The following is a 6000-nucleotide window of genomic DNA, read 5'->3' as shown; positions in this document are numbered from 1 at the left end:
TAGTGCCTGGCAGTGATTTTGTTCTAATGATCAATTATTTAGGAATAGCCTTATTTTTTGTGTACTGAAATCAAAACGTGGTAGCTTCACCACTAAAATTATGGCAAACTTTTGGTGAATTTACAACTAAGTTCCCTTCCGAACCACCTGATTTTTTTATTTATTCACACATTTCAAGACAAATGGATTTATTTTTAAGGCTTCTAAGTGAAAAGGGCTGTGGCGCTTCTCCCCTTCTCCCTATGCTCCCACCTCTAATCCCAAGAGGGCAGTATGTCTATAAAGGCTTGGTTTCACTGGCTTTTAAAATGTCTTAAGGTCAAATGGTAGACCTTCTGAGTCCTCTTATTGGTTAATCAATATGATTGGGAAAAAGTTAGGATGCCCCTATCATTCAAAGTATGATTCAGAGTGGCCATTATAAACTTACCTCTGTCTTGTAAATTCCAAAGGCACTGAGGAAGTGGTCAGGGGACCCAGGATGGGAAATTAATATTTATGGATACACTAAAACCCCGTTTAAAAAAAAGACTCTTTGTACTGGTATAAATGCTAAAGATGGGAGAGGTTTAGTAATTCATTTTGGCTACCAGATTCCCAGTTTCAGTCTAACACACTTAGTCATATTATGGTTCTATTTATTTGCTATTTCCCTCAAGCTAAGACCAGATCATTGATAAAGCAGTGCAGAAAGAAAAATGGTCTAATTAAATTCTCAGCTCTCTGTGACTGATAACTATGTTAGTTCACATCTCCTAATAATCTTATTTATCATGGGTCAAGAAGTAGAAGGGCCAGAGTCTTTTCTTTCAGGGGAAAAAAAAATCCTCCAATGAACACCTGAAACATGCAGCTTCTGCATGAGAGGAGAAAGCATGGCCAGATTTGAAAATAAGGGAAAACTGAAGCAAAGGCAATCTGTTATCTATATCATTTTTCTTTAGAAGAGGAGGAGGAGAAGGAAGACCCGGGGTCCCTGAATTAATACGTCACTTAAAAGGAAGAACCTTAACAGAGGACAAAGCCATGGAAGAGGCAGAGCTCACATGTTAGCTGCCAGGAATAATGCTGTTTCTAGTGGAGAATCCAAAAATGCCATATCCTATGAGGAGTGTGATGACAATGAAGCTGATGATGAATACAAAAATTGCTGCATGGGACAAGTATGTAAAATTACCAAGCTTCCCCAGGCTGATCCTGAACATTTGCTAGTGATGGTATGAGGTTGAGGATAACATGAATTATATGGTAAGTATGGTAAGAAATTGTTGGCCCAAATGAAATAGATTGAAACAGTTTTTTAAAAAAAATCTTTAATTTGGTTTAATAAATTTGATTTGAACCCAAGGATTGGCAAAGGACACTAAACCCCAAATAAAATGTTTCAGTTGAGAAATTATATAAGTGGGGATCAAATAAAGTGAAAATGTTTAAAGGGGAAACTGAACATAAGCATATTCTAACTCTTGGAAGAACAGGGACGAGATTACATTCTAAACCATAGAATTCATTCAGTATTCCCCCAACTATTCTATGAGCAGGGTGGAAAGAGGGAGAATTTCTGAGGATAGGATTCTCAGACCCAGAGCCAATGGTTGACTTTCAGAGCAAGATGAATCCCCAGATGGCACAGCAGATAAGGGGCAGGAGGTCCTGCTACTATTTAATTTTTTAAAAGACTATTACAAGTTTCCTACCCAAAAGGTCATCCTTGTTACCCTGCATAGTAAAAAAGAATGATGTAGTTTGTTATGAAAATAGCTTTTAGAATGATTCTCCTGCTGTTTCTACAACATGAAAAATGTGACCTTGTCATGGAACTTGCCTTTTAGATAAATTTCTTCTGAGATCCCTTCTCTGCCTCATATTCATCATCTTAAAGGCAGCACAGTGAAGAAATATTTGAACAATAATCTAAAGGTAACTTTCAAGATTCAAAAACCACCATAATAGGATTTATTTACTAGCCTGGGGAATGTCTTGACAAAGGTTTATATTGAATTAGGGCAGTTCTCCAAAGCATATAGATACCCCAAATAAAATGCCCCTCATTTTTTTTGTTTCATTTCACATCTCTCTGCCTTTTTAAGGAAAGAAAAAAACACCTAATATGACTAAACCTAGTCTCAATACCTCACTCATTTATTATCTCACATAAAACTCCTTTCATTAAAATGCTAGCCTAAAAGTCACTGAAGTAATGTTTAATTTTTTTTTCCTTGTAGAGAAATTTAATTCTGCCTTTCACACTTGGGCAATGGATTTTTTTTGAGGTGGAAGAGGGAAGGATAGCAATGTATGTTCCATGGACTCGAAGGGGAGAATGCCTGCTTTTTTCCTCATCCTTGTTTTAGATTTTGCCTTGGCATAAGCAAAGTGTTCAATTAGCATGCTATTCTCGAAGTCCTGTTTAAAATACAGGATTTTGCTGCCTGGAAGTTGGTCTTTTCTTGTGCATGTGGTTTCATACATACAGAAGAAGCCCTGGATAAGGCCGATGGGCAGAATGCACCCTATAAAACATTAAAGCAGAAAGATAGTCATTTCTACCACAGTCCCTTCAGGATATGGCCAACAGAGACTCTCTTGTATACCAAAAATTATTCACTGCCCACCCTCCTTGCTTAAATGCCCAGTGTTGGTTTATAAAAGTTGGCTCACCATTCTATGGGGAAGGAAATCTGACCTTGTAAAGTTAATAAAAATCTTAGACACTTAAAAATCGTCATGGAAAAATTCTATTTAAATACTACACAACACATTTGCAATTCAATATAATAAGAGTAACTTAAACTAATGCTCTTCTACCCCAGACTTCTAACTCTTTAATCCCTTAATTTTTTTCCTGTTCATAGGCAGTGTTGATATACTAAAGAGTTATTTTACAACCTGCCACACAGGGGCCATTTGGATTTTATTTTAGTAAAAAAAAAAACATGACAACTCTCATTGTTATCATCTTCACGATCATTGATGATCATACTTTCCATGGTTTGAGGCTTCTAAGAGAGAGGGTGGAGGGAAGCAAAGTTCAATGGCAGAAATGAATGTCATATGTTTTATGTCCACATTTGGTACCTATGATTTTCGTGCCTGCATTTTTTGATTGTCATGAAGTGCTATCTTTTAAAAACTAATTTTTTGCAATGCCTAACAACATAATTAGCCTTGGGCTCAGAACTATTTCCTGGTGGGGATGACAATGATGACAACCATCTTCAGCAGAGGTGATTGAGTTTAAGGACAGTGGTAGATGACACAGTAAGCAAGAAGAGGATAGGTATCATGGAATCACAATTTCTAGGAACAGTATCAGAATTTTAACTTGCAAACTGCTTGCAAGTGGACAGCTTAGTCTATGTAGTCATGTGTCAACTGAATGCAAAGAGAGCTTTGGCCCTTCTATTCATACACCCATGGAATATGGCTGTAGAAAAGCCTTCTGGATAGGAATGTTCTTCCAGTTCCAAAATTCACCTCCATTACTTTTGACTATATAAGCTAACATGTTTCCAGGGTTGTACATAAGACCCACATGTTCATTTACTCCTGTCTTCCTTTTGGCTGACATTCTCAAGTCTACTTTTACTTCCTATACTGGAGATGAGTCACCTTGCAATCATTTTATATCCAATTTACTATAAACTTGCTGAATATTTACAAGTGAGGGTCACAAGAATTTCACTGATGTTCTAGAAGCTAAGTTCCAGAATAAAGCTTAGACAAAGATATACTTCTAGCTTATTTAATTAGCTATCTGAAGTATGCTTTGGGTGGGCTGGCATTTTAATTGTTATTTTAATACTCTGAAACATTTGGTTATTCTGTTACTACAATGTCAATATCTGAATGTCTAATGTGTGAACTGTAATATAATGTGCAAATAAAATTTCAAAGAAAATATAAACAGCAATAAAGAATTGAGGTTAAGCAAGAAGACTTTTGAGAGGCAAGAAGAATCTATATTGCACTAGCATTCTCTACCAATCTGAAGTATACCTTCTGTTTCCCAGGCAGTAAGAAACCACTATATTTTGGAGCTCATTTGGTGGATAAATAAAGGCTGTAATTGTAGGAGCAGGAGCTCACATGCCTCTTAATTGTCATATATGGCCTTTCTCATTCTATTACAAAACTTAGGGGTTTTTAACAGAACAATAAGAAACTGGGTTTTCTTTCTCAAATTTCTGAACCCATACCTACTGCCCACCAGTGGGCCTCTATTTGCTGTAATTACTAGGATATAAAAATTTGCCTTAAAGCTTTCATGAAAATTAAAGCACAAAAAAACCAGCAATGCTATCTTACATATTAAATCTGGTATAGTAAGGGGTTGGGAAAGAATCTGTTCAGCTCTATTTAAGTCTTTTTTTCCCAAGAGAAAAGACAGTCTTTTAGAAGTAATTACTCTAAGAACCAATACTATTTTTGCCAATGAACAGGATAGGATGTGTATTTTGTTCTCTCTCTGTGTGTGCGTGTATTTAGAGAAGCAAAGAAGTAGGGTTAGAATGGAAGGAATCATTAATTAGGACCTAAACCAAAAGGTTATTCTGACTTAGGTAAGCAGAGAAGAAGCAGAATTGACTAATTTGAAAGTAACAGCTTCACTTTTATAGAATCTAAATATATAGATTATGTTATCTTTGTGAGCCTAGGGGAATAGGAGCCTTGTCTAACATTTTCAACTTCCTGATTATTTTCTAGATCTGTAGGTTTTCTGATTAGAAGTTGTATGGGATATACTGAAACTTATACACCAGTTTGGATTTGGTCTGAAAAAAAACAACAAATTTAATAACTGGCTAGTGGATTGCTCACTCAAAGGTAAAATAACAAGGAAATCTTACTGTGTTTGAGTAAGGCTTAATATGGTTATAAATAAGGCTAATGCCTCTTTCTTATTGGGGACATTGTAATTATGGTTAGCATAATCAATCTTTTTAAAAACTAGAACAAATAATTACCATGTCAAAAACTTAGATATGATTTCCAAGTTAAGATTCTTAATTCCTTTCAAAATATTCTTGTGTACTGTTGCTGCTCTTGCTTAAATTGCACATTATGTCTTGTGATTCATACATGATTGTTGACTAACTCATTTACAAAAATCCTGGGAAAAGTTCACTACTCTAATGAAAGAATGAATTTTCCCATAATTGAAACCATGTAATATGCATTCATAAATTTCAGATTAGTCTAATAATAATTTTTCTTATAATTCATATGGATGAATGTATTGAACTGCCATTTCTAATCTGTTAACTTAATTGAACTAAAATGTAATCAAGGTTACTAAATTTGGGGAATACTTGTAAGATTCTTCTACAAACTCAAATTCAAATGATAATCTGTATGAGGATGTTTTGCTATCTATCATATATTTGTACATTAGAGTACACGGTGAATCTCTTAAAAACCAAACACTACTTTTCAGTAATTGGTAAGGAAATAATTATTTGTTCTATTTGGCCCAGAAAGGAAAGAGGGCGAAGGAAAACATATGTTTACATATATAAAAGTGACAATATTTTTGAGCAAAGTTATAGACAGCAGACGGGAAGCAAAGTAGGACAATATGTAATATTACTTACAACCAAACCTGCTAGATTTTAAAAAATCAACTCAAATGAAACTGCTTTTGTCATTTAAAAAATTAGCACATAATATACAACTTTACATAGTCCAGAGGGAAAAAAGACCATATGATACTGTTCTGAGGAATTCTTATGTTTATAAAAATTGAAGGCCTAATTTTGCAAATACAGCTTTCTCAAGTTGTATGAGCAAATTTAACAGACATGAAAGGCACAGGATGATATTACGTTGAAGAACGTATTTGTAAATTTCATAAAAATTAGTCATGTCACTAGAAGCATCAGAAGGAGTTTCAGAACTGTCTTTAACATGAGGTCTTGACTGAATCTGAGACAGGATAGTCTCTGTATCACAAATTTAGCATCTGAGGCTAAGACTGAAGACTTAGAGAGCAGCTTCTTT

The sequence above is a fragment of the Gracilinanus agilis genome, chromosome 4 (genome assembly GCF_016433145.1).
Source record: "Gracilinanus agilis isolate LMUSP501 chromosome 4, AgileGrace, whole genome shotgun sequence".
In the NCBI taxonomy this organism is placed as follows: Eukaryota; Metazoa; Chordata; class Mammalia; order Didelphimorphia; family Didelphidae; genus Gracilinanus; species Gracilinanus agilis.
The sequence above is the reverse complement of the archived record's forward strand: the minus strand, read 5'-3'. Positions refer to the sequence as shown.